At 37.7% G+C, this 16,468-nt stretch overlaps 1 protein-coding gene across 1 annotated transcript in view; it reads left to right on the plus strand.

Annotated features, from left to right (window-relative positions):
* Positions 1–16,468, plus strand: part of LRRC4C (leucine rich repeat containing 4C) — a 105,345-nt gene that overhangs the window by 47,732 nt on the left and 41,145 nt on the right. Inside the window, exon 2 of the mRNA XM_054199788.1 lies at positions 2,314–2,446. The gene's annotated coding sequence lies outside the window, so the exon portion shown is untranslated. The remainder of the gene's footprint in view (positions 1–2,313; positions 2,447–16,468) is intronic.

Raw genomic sequence — 16,468 nt, forward strand, 5'->3', positions numbered from 1 at the left:
CCTTATCTTGTCATTATCTTATTTCATTGGACACTGATATACCATCCAATATACTTTTTGTTTCCTGTTACGTTATTAGGGAGGGTTTTTTTTAATATACTTATTCAATATTGATGCCTAAGTATATATAAACACCAAGATTTTCAAATGCTTCTGTAATCCTACAACTGTTGTCGTGTTTAAAACAACCTTATCTTTATCTACATAGCTTAGTTGGTAAGAAACAGAAAGTGGAAGTTAGGAGATCTGGTTTCAGGTTCGTGTTCTGTCACAGATTCCCTGTATGTTCCGTAACGACATAACACAGCTACAGATCAACTTAATCAGAAAAAATGTAATGGAGAGATTAAGGCATACTGCTATGTCTCAAGACACATCAGTTTTTTATATTTCAGGCTTCAGTTTGATCCTGAAATAAATATCCATAGGAATTCAGGAATCAGAAGTAGCGAGACACAAACCCACATCACTACCATGAGGCCGCAAGCTATGAACACTTGGCATGCCTTTACCACATTATTCATTTGGAAGAGCCTGTTAGTCTCTACAGGACATGTCTTTCACCATCTCTTTCTCTCTCTCTCTTTTTTTTTTTCCCCTCTGATTGAAGGAGAGGGCTGTGTTGATCAGAGCATAAAGTATTTGCAAAGTGCTGTTTGAATAGAATTGGCAAGAAAATAAGTATTTTTTTTTTATGTAACATAGGGATACTTTCTGTAGCATCCTCAATTTTGCACTAATAATAGAGGTAAAAAAACCCCGAGGAAATAGGCTCTTCCAACAGAAAGCTGGTGACTGGTTCAGGGAGACACAGTCCATATCCAGTTTTGAACTACTTGTAATAAGTAGTCCCATCCATAACTTCCAAACTGTCCCGCTTTGGGTCACTGACACAGCGGGAGATCAGTTTTAATCTCCATTTCCCTCCAGTGCTTGGGTGATGCAGAAACTGCTGGTGACACGGTGCAGCAGCACAAACTCTGTCTTCCTGTTAAGTAAAAGCTCCAGGCTGCATGAAAACAGGAGCCTTACATAAACACCTAGTATTTCAGGGTGAAAAATATTATCAAAGGATCAAATCAGCAGGGAGGGCAAGAAATATCAGTGCGTATTACGTCAGGAGCTTCCTACAGAGACTCAGCTTTTGTCTTATGATAAATGGGATTTGCCTAGTTCCCAAGCGATTTCAAGGAGGTAGGTAGCTCTTTTTCCAAAATCAAGGACTGCGTCCTTCACTGAGACACTGAGGTGACATGTTTGGAGCCCAGTGTTAGAAGGAAGGAAAAAAGAGCTCTTTGTTTCTGCATCCTCCTTATAGACATTCTCATAAATAAATATATAAATGAAAACTCTCCAGAATTAGTATAGACTAAGAAAGCTCTGTGGAGGTTGCTAGGCAGCCGAGGCCAAAGGAATAGAAAGCAGGCATGTCTTTGAAAAACAGAATCAGTGACTTATGGGTTATCTGGAGTCACCATTTACTCAATTATCTTTTGTCATAAACAGAAGACAGTAGAATTTATTTTTCTTTAGTAAATGAGCTATGTTTTTAAAAGATTTTAAGTAAAACTGCTTTTTCAGATCTCATTCCTATCAGTGTTTTCAAGCTATGAAATTATATGTATGATTATTATTTCTAATGTTTATTTAGTCATTGAATGAAACAGGAATTTCGTTCAGGCTATAACTTGAAAACAAGTTATTAGCAGAGTAATTAATTTTTAAACTTTGTCCAATTTTCATTTTTACCACAACATGCATGTAAGACTCTAAATGAGAGAAGTTTCCAATGCTGGAAGGTATACCTTGCCCTCAAGAAGTGTCTGTGTTTCACTGTTGCTAATGACAAGGAAAGACCTAATTTCTACCACCATACCCTGTATGATGTATGATGAAGCTACTCATTACAGAAATATATCAGTAACACACACACACACCCCTATTACTGCTAAGCATGCAAAATAATTTTTTAATTTTTAATAATTTTTAAAACATAAAATAATGCATTTCCAATAGGCAAGGTTTTTATATGCAAAATTAGGTGATCACATTATTGACTAATTGCTGTCTTTGAAATCTCTGCTTTTATTTGTGTCTTAAAGTCTTCTTGAAATTAACTGTGCCTTCAGCAGCTGTATTATACTTACATTGAGGGGATTTTATAATCCTACAACTCCCCTCCCTTCTCAGGTAGTGTAATGACAGGTCTATATCGTGTTTTAGTTTAGTTATTCTCCCCCAATGCCTTCAAATTATGTCTCTACAAGGTTTAATTTCTGCATCACCGTTCTTCAATATTTGTTTCTTCCACAGGGTGGATGCTGTGAGGGGGTCCAGGCAGGTCTGCGGAACAGTCTCAAATGGGCTAGTAGGATGAGAAGATCCAGGGGTATTTTGGGAAACAAGGAGAAACATCACGTCCCAAGACGGTAAACCTACCGAAAAGGTAATTCATGCTAGGATATTGATATGCAGTCAGCTTTTCAGGCTCTGGGGATCTCATGGCTCTAATGCATGGCAGAAAACTGGTAGAGAATGGGAGCACATATCTTTGATGCTGTCTGAGTGTTCATACAGAGTCTCCTGAAATTCTTTCAAGAGCTTCTTAAACCACACCGAGTTTCAACTACCTTCCCTGTGTAAGAGGGAATTTGGAGGCTATATTTTCTCTTGCTGTGGAGCTGTTAGAGAATACAAATCACAAGTTTACAGTAATTTTCCAAGTAACTCCTTATAGGACTTAAAAACTCATGAAAATGCCAGTTTACCAGCCATATAACAATTTAGCATAATGAACTGTTGTTTCACCAAGAGAGTTAATGGCTTTATTTTTAACTGTACAAAATCTTGTCTGGTTGGCTTATTTCAGTCTCACCTTCCAGGCTTAACTATTGTGTTTCTCTCTTTCACCCTGAAGCCTTAATGACGGATGTTTTTGTTGCTAGCATTTGAGAAATCCAAGAGAATATGTAAACTAAAGATCTGTTGTCCCTCAGCGTAATTGTAATGCTTCTTCCTTCATGTTAAGAGGTAGAGTTGAGCCATGAACATTAAGGTCCTTGGCTGTCCCAAAAGCTCAGATATGGTGTATTTCTGAGCCCAGTTAACTTTCAGTATGTCCATGCTACACATAGATTTATCGGTCCTCAGATAAAATTAAGTTTTCTGAACAATCAGATTTTGTCCACTCATCCTAAGCCAATCATTTCCCATGGTACTTTATGAAATATCTGACAGGCTGACTTGCTGCTTTCATTTATTAATGTGCCTTAACATATGCGGAGTGTAAGAATATTAACAATGAAAAATCACACTGGTGGAAAATAAAATGGGATTTTTGATGCAAAAGTTTTCATAAGGATCTATTCCCACATCTCATGAAACACCAAAAAAGCACAAAACATCTTTTAATTAGGAAAGGTTTTATCTTTGCTCAGGAGTATAGATGGCTGGTTGAGTACTAGGTTAGATTTTCAAATGTCTCTGGGAAATACCTTCCTTTTTGTTGCTGGTGAGCTCCCTCCAGCTCCCTGGTATTCGTTCATTAGAACATTCAGAGATTCCACTGCTGCAATTCACAAATTGTTTCCATGCTTCACCAGGCTTGGCAGCTGCCAGAAAACAGGCCAATCTGCACTCATATAACATTACTGAGACTTAACGTCTTTGTATAACCTGTAGCTGTGGTAGAGAGTATAAAGCCTCTGGAAAGAATTGAAACTACTTTATTACCTGGGAGAAGTTATAAATGAATTTCTGACAGAAGAAAGGTTTGATACCGGAAAGTGAGAGTATGGGAAGTGATTGTCCCACCCTACACTGCGCTGGTGCGGCCCCACCTCAAGTACTGTGTGCAGTTTGAGATGCCTCAATATAAGAAGGACTATTAGAACTATTAGAATGTGTCCAGAGGAGGGTGACCAAGGTGATGAAAGGTCTCGAGGGTGAGATTTATGAGGAGCGGCTGAGGTCACTGAGTTTCTTCAGCTTGGAGAAGAGAAGGCTGAGATGTGACCTCATGGCAGTCTACAACTTCCTCAAGGGGGCAGCAGAGGGGAAGGTGCTGATCTGTCTCTGGTGACCAGCGACAAAACACAAGGAAATGGAATGAAGCTGCATCGGGGGAAGTTCAGATTGGACATTAGGAAAAGGTTCTTCACTAAGAGGGTGGTCAGACGCTGGAACAGGCTCCCCAGGGAAGTGGTCATGGCACTAAGCCTGTCAGAGTTCAAGGAGCATCTGGACAATGTTCTTCATTGTGTGATTTAGTTTTAAGTAGTCCTGTGAGAAGCAGGGAGTTGGGCTCGATGATCCTTGTGGATCCCTTCCAACTTGAGATATTCTATGATTCTATGAATCTAACCTTAATGCCATAGAGAATGGTTTGGATTCCAGGCTTTACACTGGGAAAAGAGGTTACAACTCTTCAGGGCAAATATGGAAAGAAACTGAAATTAGATGAGATGACATTATGATATCTTCATCTGCAACATACTAAATAAAGTTTGAACTTCTCCACCCCTGCACTTAATGAGAAACAGGAAGCATAATGGATTGATGTTTCAGTCTTTGATTCACTGCTTAAATTGTGTTTCATGTGAACTATTGTTGGAAATACCACTTTGACTGAAGGAAAGGGAAGATAAGAATGCAGTTTTAATATAACTTGAAATCTTGATGGTAAAAGGTAATTTATATTTTCAGTAAGAGGCTTTCATCTTCATTGGAGTCTAATGATATTGATCTGATATCAGTACTAGGTATATATATTACTGAATTCTGACCAGATTCTGTTTCTGGTGGGAACCACAAATGTTTCACATTGGTCAGCAAATGTACATTCATTCTGTGCATTTCTTTGGCTGGTTAGTTTACAAGTGGCTGCATTTTTCTGTTCTGTGTGCTAAATACTTTTTTTGGTCTATTTTAAGATGAAGGGCTCTAAATTTGATATTTGTAGCAATTTCTGTGCCCCTTCAAGGGTATTTATAGTAAAGTCATAGTAGTCAATACTGGGTTTGGGGTTTTTTTGTCTTTTTCTAGCAGCTAAGAAACCAGTTGTGTTCCATGATTTATGGAAAAGTTCAAACCTTTCAAATTAAGTGAAGGGCATACAGCTTCAGAATGAATTATGCTCTTAAACATAATGAAAATCTCCATTTGAGAGTGAGGCATGTCGCAGAGTTTGGAACGGAACAGAAGAAATGAGATATTCAAATCAAACCAGAAGTTCTTTTCACATAGTAACAATTCACATATCCATGTTTAGAACAAAGCCTGTATTTTGAATGGCTATAGATACTGATCTGTATGTGCACAACTAGCTCTACACAGCTGGCGATTGATAAGACTACAGTCACAAAGCATGTGCATGAAAAACTGTGTAGGCAGTGCCCATTGCTAACAGGCAAAGGAAATGCTCTTTCTATCTGTAAATGAAAACGGGGAAGCTTCAGTTCCGTCTTTTTCTTCCTTTTTTTTTTTTTCCTTTCCACCAGGAGATCTCTAGGGTTTTATTTAGAAGAAAGAACCCTTAGAACCATAGTAAATAACACTCAAGAGACAAATGAAGACAGGAGAACTTAGCAGCATTTCCTTCAATATTTCACAGAATCACAAAATGGTAGGGGTAGGACAGTCCTGTTACCGGGCACCGCTGAAAAGAGTCTGGCCCCATCCTCTTGACACCGGCCCTTTACATATTTATAAACATTGATGAAATCCCATATCAGTCTTCTCTTCTCCAGGCTTAACAGACCCAGGTCTGCCAGCCTTTCCTCGTAAGAGAGATGCTTCAATCTCTGATCATCTTCATAGCCTTCCACTGGACTCTCTCCAGTAGTTCCCTGTCCTTCTTGAACTGGGGAGCCCAGAACTGGACACAGTACTCCAGGTGTGCCCTCACCAGGGCAGAGTAGAGGAGGAAGATAGCCTCCCTTGACCTGCTGGCCACACTCTTTTTAATGCACCCCAGGATACCATTGGCCTTCTTAGCCACAAGGACACATTGCTGGCTCATGGTCAAGTTATTGTCCACCAGGACTCCTAGGTTCCTCTCTGCCGAGCTGCTTTCCAGCAGCTCAACCCGTGACCTGTACTGGTGCATGGCATTAATTCCTCCCTAGAGAAGGATAGTCTTTCACAAAAAGCTAAAGACTGTGACATGACAAGAATAGATCATTGGATCTCTGAAATGATCTGAGAAATAAAATATGAAAGAGATGAGTTACAAGATAGCCTTCACCTGCATTACTCAACGCCATATACATTGCTCTCTCCACAGCTGATAATACTGTATATAATAAATTTAATGTGTTTTGTGGGGGAAAGTGCTTTTTGTTTAAACTTACTGTGTGAAATTCCTCCTTCATTAAAAACTGGTAGAAAAGTGTGTCAGAATGTCAATGATTCGGTGTCTCAATTTACTTCTTTCTTTTCTTCCTCTCTCTACGCTTTGTTTTTTTTGTTCATCTGCCACTTTTTTTCTATTTTTATTTCTCCATCATTATTTAATTTCTGGCCATTTATGCTCCTCTTCCTGATTACCCATTTAATTCCTTAAATTCTATTATGATAAGTGGCAGAAAACTGGTCATCTGACACTGAAGGAGGACAGTTTGGGGTATTTAGTCTTAGTAAGATTGAATGTTCTGGCACCTTCCTCTGAATGTTCTGATTCCTATACTGGTCCAGGATCCTGTCCTGCAATTTTTAATACTTTAGTGGAAATTTTGCTTTGACTATAGTAGAATAAAACTGATGGTAGAAAAGTTGATCTGAATACCAAATAGTAATATTCTTTTCTTAGTTCCCTTGACATCTTGGGGAATTGCAAAGAATTAGCTATTGATTTGGCAACATATAATTGATAGATAACAAAAATTCATCTCCAAACTACTTTAAACCTCTTCTGATAAAATAAACCATGTTGAAGGAGGGTAAAGGGGAGGGAAAGAATTTACTCTCAGATGCACCGAGCAGATTGATGTAATATTTGTACCTGTTGTAGAAGGCGAGGTCTCTGTGAGAAGTGGTTAATATATCAGAGATCAGATGTGCAGCAGCTTTTTTTTATATCCAAAGTCTGTTATAATATTTATCATGAAGATATCATGAAGATCGTCTGTAGCAAGAACTGAAGATTACCAAATGAACAGCCTGGTATTGAGTATATGAGTACTTAAAAAAGTGAAAATAAATTACATACACATGAAAGTGAAAACAAATTACATACACAAGGTGTCTGACTGCAGGTAGAACTCCCCAGGGCATTTAAACTGGCATCAAAGTAGCTGGAGATGGAAATTATTGTTGTGGAGCATCATGAGTGCAGCAGAATTCGTGACTGTGTGGCCTTTGAGCAAGAGCACACTGAAAGAAATTTGCATGAGGGATGTGAATGAAACCTAGTTGTAAGCGCAGATTAGAACAATATTTTATGGAGACTGTTTGCTTTTATTTTTTTGCTTGCAGTGCTGTTTGCTTGCACTATGTAAAACCTTAATCTCAAGTTTTGCTAGGTATAGCTTTCTTTTTTATTTTTAAGCCTGTCTTGTGTTGGGTAGCAAGATGCATCACAGTGAAACAGTAGGGCTGTCTATGATGCTAGAGGTAAAAAGTCAGGAGAATATGTTAACGCAGGTAGTGGAAAAGGAGCTGCACCTTGAGACACAGGTGCTGAGAGTGTTTCCTACCGCTCCGTTAAGCATCAGTATGGGGACTGCGGCTGCCTTTGGGAAGGAATTCCCTCTGGCAGAAGAGTCCTCTGTTCTTCCTGCTTAAAAGCAGATGGCAAAGAGGCCGTCCCCATCAGCAGGCAGACCTGGATATGCTGTGCTTCTTTAGGCTGAAGATTACTTTAATCCAGTAAATCGTTGTTCATTTCAGTCATCCAGATATTTGAACTGCTTTACAGTAAAATAACAATTATTGTGGGGGTAATCTCTGCATTTTTCTATAAAGCAAGTGAGCAGTACAAACAATGGTGATTTTGTACAACGTGAAACATAGTAGCCAACATAGCTGAACTAAGGCTAAACTGTGAATATATTTCTAATATATTAAAGCATTGTTTTATATTGGCCATGTAGGCTGTTATATATTGTCATAATATTATTTCCAATAGTTTTCTAACATTGTTATATCATGGAAGTGCCTATGATAGTTTATGAAAAGAGCTATATGAGCACAGAATAAAAGAGAGCTCTGCATCATTTGGATGCCGCAATGAGGGAAGCAATATTTTAATTTAATCCTCTTGATTTATAGCTATGACTTTTTTTTTTCTATTTTTTTTTAAATTGGGATGATCACAAGAGTATTTGACCACTTCACAGTCATTAACTCCTTTAGATGCATAAAGTAACGCGATGCCTTTCTGAACACAGTGAGCCTCTAATCAATACTTCAAAATACAGTACCTCATAACAAAAATAGCAGCACACTGGCTAACGTATTAAATAACCAAACAGCACAAAATACTGCACTCCGAAAAGGGTTTCTTTAGTGAGACTTAATGTTTAGACGGTAGATTCTGAAAGTGAGTAGGTCATTTATCTTTGGAACTCCTGTTGTTTGATTATTACTCCAATTTTACAAAAAAGCTGAGGTAGAAAGATGAAGCATTAATATAGTTAGGAGTTAGAACCTCTTTCCTACTGTCTTTGATCTGTAAATCTGAGCAGTTTTCCCCACAGAAAGCACCACTTAGTCTATTTAAATTCATTATCGCATATCTTTATAGCTCTTTGAGGATACAAGATACTACAATTGAAAATCATCATAACATGTCTAAAGAGAGAAAAGCTGCTTTAGTCATGGGGGTTAAACATAGAGAAGTAGTGATGGTCCTCTCTTCAGTCCTGTACGCTTTTTTAAAGACAAAGTAGCGCTTTTTATGGCAAGGGGTTAATAGCTAAACTAGCCAATATTGACCAGTTGCCCAACTATCCTTATTTAGTTTTGCTAGGCATACTAAAGTTCCAGCACTGCACAGTCTGTATGTTTTGAGCTGTAAGCAAGAGATCTTCCTATTTCTCCTGTCCGGGGCGCTTCTAAGTATATATTAAGAATTGCAACTAGTTGCTGAGTTACACAATAATGGGTAATGTTGGCAAATATCCCCTAGTGACAGATCTGAGAACCACCCTCATCCATTCCTTTACTGCAGCTAAAAGTTGAATTTAAAATTATCAGCAAGAAAAAGAAGTATTCTTTTAGTAGAAATTGTAATTTGATACTGAGTTGGTAGTCATTTAAAAATAATTTCAAAAAGAAAAAGGTGGCATGGTCCGAAAAGAAAAAAGTGAAAAATGAGGCTTGCACACCAAATTGGATTGATCTTTGTTAGCAATAACAAATTCAAGCTGCATATAAACTTTATGCATCCTGCATGGTTGCAGAGTGAAATCAATGATTATTCACTTGCTTAAATCAAAATTCTAATTAACATGATTAGCAGCAAAAAAGTAGAAACTGTATGCTGGGTTTAAGAATTTCTGTCAAAGTAATGACATCATTGCTGTACCTGCCAAACATTCTATGTCAGAGTCAGGTGATCAGACAGTGCTAGCTAAAGAACCTCTTGCATATTAATCCAAGATCAAATGACAGCTTGCACCTTTCCTTAATTCCGTGTTTGGGAAATTTGTCTTCCTCGCTGTTTTGTTCTGTAATGATCCCAGGCTTTTTTTCTTCTACTGATTCTGTTTCAGACAGAATGCCACCAGAAATGTTTTTCTAATGACCTTTCCACTGTCCCAGTTAATAGGCTCATGAGATTCAAATAACAGATGAAGATTGCTAACAAAATCTGAATTAACCAGACGTACAGACATTTACAATAGTTGTATTTTTTCCTTTTATTTCCCATTTCTGTTTGATTAAAAACACAATATGAATAACGTTTTAGAAGGTGAAAAGTGAAATCTGATTTTTGTGGGATTTAATATGATGTATGGGAAATGTAAACCTAATCTTCTGTTAGGAGTGCTTTGCTTGAATTTACTGGCATGCATTTTCAATTCCAGTTTACTGAATGTGTTCTTCAGCTTCCTTCATTTATGGATATGGTGAAGGAGGAATATTAGATGTTACTTATCTTACTTACCAAAGTTTCAGATTTTCCTGAGGCAAGTGTGAACAAAAAATTTCCTGTAGGAGACTCTACTGTGGAATTCAGTGAGAATTTCAGAATTAAAACTGTAAGCTATGACATCTGCAGAATGAAATAACAGGGACCCTTTATTCCATCATGCTTATAAATGACTTCCTGAAAAAAGATACAGTATTCTAGGTTACCATTGGATATCACATTATTCATTTCTCTATTTTCGAGTTAGGCAACAAAAAACTGTTGACACAATTAGCTATAATCAAGGAACATGTAAAAACTGAAGTAGGGATCATCCGGATGAGAAAATTTTATTAACATCTTCATAATGAAGGACATAGCCTCCATTTTTAGTCTCAGAAGCAGATTTCAGTGTGTTTTTCAGTCATTTGTTCCTCCTGATCTCTGGAGTCATTGTAGAAGAAACAAGAGAAATAGGGAAAAAAATTAACATTTTCTGAAAACAAAGCACTTTTGTAAATATAGTCTGATCTGAAACCTCTTAATTCTGATGGAAAGGTGCTCTCTGACTCTCAAGACAGGTGTTGGAGCTTTGCCTTAGTAATAGGTTGCCTGTCCATTCAGATACATAAAGATATATATACTTGAATTTTTGTTTCTCTTGTTTTCATATTAGCTTGGACAGAAACTTGTTTAGCGTTGACAGAAACTTCTTTAGTGTTGATTAAATTGTATGTAAGTATTTTGATGATTTACACATTATTACAGATAAAACATAAACTTCAGAAGTGTTGGAAACAATTGAAATGAAAGAGAGGAAGAATGCAGAAGAGCTATTTGTTGGCTATAATAGTTAGGGTCTATTTGGAAAAAGAGAGTTTAATTACTTCAATTCAGAGGGAGTTCGATGTATGGTGCTCAGAATCATGCCTGCCACACTGTCATACCAAGAATGCCACAGTTATCTCTAGTGTCCTGCAGACAAAAAGGACAAATTCACTCTCATTATTATGTATCATGTTCTCCACTTGAAAAGGCTGCGCATTCCCTAGTCATGCCTATGAATTTAGTGCATGTAAGAAATTATATTGAACAGGATATGTAGACAACTGTGTCGACCCTTATGCTTCTCTATACATACCTGTATTGATTATAATGAGTATTAAAATGAAACTGAATTTGTGAGGGCTGTAACACTTATCAATGGTAAATTAATTCTTAGCTTCTTAGCTTTATGATTTTATTCATATTTTAATAATATTTTAATGAATTTTACTGTGTTACTCCTATGACAATTGTAATAAAAGTATGCACACACCATCCATTAACATCACTACTTTTAACTTTCTTAATTTACTTAGACAAGCCTCACTGAAATAGAAATTTGCCATACTTCTTCACCTCCTTCTTTTCCCTGCTTCAAAATGAATGTAGTTCATATGTAAGGATTGCTATGGTCAAAAATATTTTATTTCCAGTAAAATATGCTAGGGATGGAATGGTTATACTGTATACATCTACATAAATATTATGATGCTATCTTCAAGTGCACAATCATGTTTTAGTCATATCCTTATATTCACCATCCATTGAGACCTTGCCTTCATAGCACAGGATGACTTAAAAAAGGAACTGCAGACAAAGAAAGTCTGGGATATTTTTTGAATGCTTGTCTTTGCAACTGAAAGAACTTAATTTTTTTTTTTTTTGGCAGTAATGTCCTTTAGATGTAATACATATACAATTTTTTCCTGCTGTTATTAGGAAGTTTAAACTCTGTCAGTGAGTACTCAGAACTCCCAGTAAAAACAGCTGGAGATCTGTATAGGGAGGGGAAGCAGGATGTCGAGTTCAGCTCAGCAGTGCATCTGAGAAATGAGGGTGCTTCCCTAGACCTTTTTTTTCTCCTCCTGCAGTAGGTAGTATAAAGAGGAGGGATGTTAATGAGTAAATAGTCCAGATGCCCTGACTTTTATTGCTGTTTGCATATTTTACATTCCTTCAGTTTCTCTCCAAAAGAAACAGTTATGCATTTATAATATGATTTTTGGTTTGGTTTGGTTTGGTTTAAATTGGTATTGTTTATAAAAGTTAAAAGAAGAATTGATTAACTTTCCAATTTTTTCCTCCCTCAACTCTGAAGAGACGTTTTTGGTCTCCTTTGATGTACTCTTACTCTCCTCCCTCTGCATTTAATCAATGCTACTGTATTCACTTGATCTTGTAGTTCTGTCCTTGCAAGCTTCAATAGCCTCATCGTATTTGGTTCTGCTAAAGACCTCACGGAAAACACTGAAAAACATTCTTCTTGGAAACAATTCTGCCAACGTCTCATTGCTTTCATTTGCATCAAATCATGATTTTTTGTTTCGTTTGTTGCTGACTCACCCTGTCCTTCTCTACCCCAGATATGTACAGCGGTTTCCTGACACCCTCTGTCATTCTGTCTTCCAGATTGGTGTTCTAGTTAGTAATTAGTCCTTGTCCTTGTGTCCTCTAGCTCTATTCCCACTCTGTCCTGAGGCAGTGATTCAGTAGCTCATTCTGCTTAAGTGTATTCTGTCCCTGTTGTTTGTCCCTACGACTGTTTATGGAGTTGCATGATGAAACAGATTACTGATCTATTTTTTAAATATTTTGCCTTTACGGGGAGGCTTGTTATTAACCTGGGAGTTACAATCTGGTTCCCCAGAGGTCTTTGCAGTGAGTGGAATTACACCAGCACAACTGAATGCTCATGTTCAGGGGATGGAAACATGTGGCTGGGGACATAGGAGGCAGGAGTTTCCCGAGAAAGACACAGTTACCAGGAGAAATGGCTGTAGAACAATGGTGTATATTCCTTGTCATCTCTCTCCAGATCTTTTACTTTAATGGTTACATTTAGCCAACTTTCTGAAAGTTAAAGGCCCTTTCAGCTCATCTGTTTGTGAGTGATCTCCGCGAGTCTATATTAACCAGTCCCTCCAGGACAGGAAAGTGGAAAACAACTGTGCTTATTGACTTCCTCATTTTGAAGGAGCTAAACTGTTTCCAGCAATTAAAGGTAATTTGAAGTTCTCTGGGAAGTGTAAAAATTGGAGTAAGTAATAACAGTCCCTCTTGTTTCCTAGCCCTGCAGGGATTAAGCTGTTGTGGACTGACAACTCTCTTTTTTAACCTTTATATGGCCTCCAAGAGATTCATGGCTCACAGTTAGAGAAAACCAGTACTAATCTAGTGTTCTTCCAGGTCTCAGATGCCACCTTTCTGTGAATAAAATGCGTCATATGATCTTCTGTTATGACTCTTCTCTTCGCCTTTGGAACACCATCATTCTTAGGAGAAATGCAACATGCAGTATTGATATTACTGGGAGATTTATGGCAGGAATGTGAAGCCATGCATAAAGCTTGTTAAGCAGTCCAAGAAAACAGTAGATGGAAGCCCACGATCTGATTGGACAGAAAGAACCTGAGGGCAAAGGGATGACAAGGGATGACATAAAGATGGCACCTTCTTAACTAGTATTTGCTCTTGGTTGATCTTTGCAGTCTGTTTTACTGTCAGAGACATGTGTTTTATAAAATTATGCAAAACCAGTCTTGCTATAGGAGGAGCTGCTTCTGTTCCACTGTAAGCATTATGACTTGTCAGCGATTTTATTTTTGATGGGGATGATGTAAAGTGCAGAAAGTAAGTTGTTGGGCTGGCTTTCCAATGTAGAGTTTGTGATCCTGTTACTTACAAGGCATGGGTATTCTTCCCCATCAGTGGACAAACAAGACTGCAGTTTCTTCTCTTATACATTTTTTTCTTTTTAGTTTTATTACTTACACCGGCCGGCAACAGGAAAGTAAGTGTCTTTCCCTTCTTTTGCCTTGCAGTCATGTATAGACAGACAAATTTTCTATTTTTATTTTAATAACTCTGTATGTCATCAACAGAATGTCCCTGGTCCTCACTTTGGGCCTGTGTTCACTTTTAATACTTTGCTAATCTACCTCAGTGCGATGGCAACAAACCAGCCATGACCATTAGATCTAGTGCTGTAGTTTTTGTTGCTAGCACAGTACATCTGCTGCTGTAGAGGCTTTTTGCCTTTTGTCTTTATCCCTTGCTGATGCCATGCTTTTGGCTGTGTAATGGTTACGTTGCTATTGAACTCCACAGGGGAACATATCCCCAAACATTTTTCTAACCTCATCCAGAGAAATCTGAGAGCTCTTCTCCCTGTGTTCCCAGCAGGAGCTTCCTTCTTGCTTTTTATGTTTCAGCTACTACACATACATACTTACGTTTGACTCCTTTGGTAAAAGCTAACCTAATGAGCTATCACAGAGAGCAGCTAATGGCAGTGCAGCCTCATCCCCTTTCCCTATATAGTTTTTCTTATCTACTTGTGAAGTCTTTCTGCACTGTGTGATTAATTTTGCTAATCTCAGACTTTTAAATTAAGCATTAATTATTACATTTGGCTATTACGCTGAGCATTTGAGATCTGCATGGCCTTGTACTATACATAAATTTCCATATTGGTGTAATTAAATATGGTGCTATAAGTTATTAATTGGTAAACAACCACTGAAAATTTACTTCACACACAGGTTATTCTGTAGACTGCTATTGTCCAGGGGAACAGCTGTTCTATCTCATTAAAATTGTCTTGTTTCCTGAGACATCACATATTTGGGGAACAGTGGGTCAAACCCACTGAGGGATATAGACCTAACATATATGCTTAAAGTTTTTCTCAGCATCTCTCTGGAGCTGATCCCAAACTGGCTCCATCTCAAATGTTCTTGCTGTTATTGCTTATCATAGTAAATGATTCCCATCAGAAATTCTAAGCCGTTTCCTGTGCTGCAAGACATCTCTCAATATGAGAGCGTGGGCTTGGTACATTGGAATAAAATGAGGTATATTCACTGATCTCTTTTCAAGTTTGCAGCAATGTAAAATTTGATGCTTAGCTGGTATGACTATGATTTGATATGTGCCATTAAATGGCTGGTTCAGTCATGCAGTATTTGCCTTCACCTTTCTACAGAACAGGAGGGATTTTTCTTCTCTTATGTTTTACTTACTGATTTCTTTTCTGTCAGTGTGTTCAGTCACATAATATGTTCAACTAACAACTGAATTTGACAATTCAGTTCTGCTATTACAATCCATATGATGTGGGAGGTGTTCAGATATAAATTTGAGGGAAGAGGAGAAAACCCCAAGAAAATCAGACAGAAAAGTTAAACCTGAGACCAAAGTCAACTCCTGCAGGGCGTTGTACCACTCCAACATATCCTTCATTTTTGGAACAACAGTTCGTGTGCCATTCCATTAAACAGATTATTTTTATGAGCCCTGGAGCATTCACAGAAATTTTTTGTACCACTTCAAGTAATAAGAACATTTGATACTGTGAATATTCTTATGTTCAGTTTCAAGTTATGAGGCTTTTGGGCAATCAGTGCGTTCCAAAACTCAGGCCTCTAGCTTTGTGCTGCGTTCCATAACTTTTTGTGTCTGAAGGCACATAAGAGGAAACATTGGCTGCGTTTTGAAACCAAGACTGTAGAAAGTTGTTTTGAAATAGTCTTACCGTATGCATTTCATTTTCTCTTGTCATAGTGCCTATTACACTCCGAGCTCATAAAGCACCTGGGCGTGTGCTTAATTGAAAAGCTAATCAGTAGTGTTACTTTATTCATGACTCTCACATGCGAAGAGCTTGCCATGAGGGAGCTAGAGCCTCGGAAATAAATTATGAGAAAATAAGAGGTAATATTAAAGATACTGTGTTTTACCTTTTTTCTTCAGAATGAAAGAAGAAAAACTAATATGGAGACTGCTACATTTGGTTTGATTGGTGGCTTAACAGTAGCCTCCTTTAATGTACGTCTTCAGAAAGTGTAGGGTTCTGAAGAGGAACTATGAGGATGGTGACCAGAGTTATATGGACAGTAAGCAGCAAATGATCAATGGTGAATATCCAGAATTTAATAGAATGGGAAAGACTGTAAGAGTAAGAAAATAAGATACACACATATGCTGTTTCTTGAAGAGCTTCGTGATAATCTAGGTTTAGACATTTGGAATTTTAAAATTTTAACTGCTTGCTTGCTTAAGTGATACATGCAGTGTGGGAGATGCAATTACATTGCTGCAAGCACAGCTACAGCAAGAATGTATGCTGTAGACAAGTATTTAAAATGACAGTGACGCATACAAGAAACCTGACAAGTTGTGAAAATTGCAACTATATCGCTTCTTGCATGATATTCTGGGAACTATGTTAAAAGGCAACAGGACTAATCCTAATGAAACATGACCTCTCCACTGTGCCAAACTACTACAAACTGAGTCTGACTGGCTGCTGCACTGGTGACATTTTCTAATCCAATTTAATGGATGCCAGCA

The sequence above is a fragment of the Rissa tridactyla genome, chromosome 4, assembly GCF_028500815.1.
Source record: "Rissa tridactyla isolate bRisTri1 chromosome 4, bRisTri1.patW.cur.20221130, whole genome shotgun sequence".
NCBI lineage: Eukaryota > Metazoa > Chordata > Aves > Charadriiformes > Laridae > Rissa > Rissa tridactyla.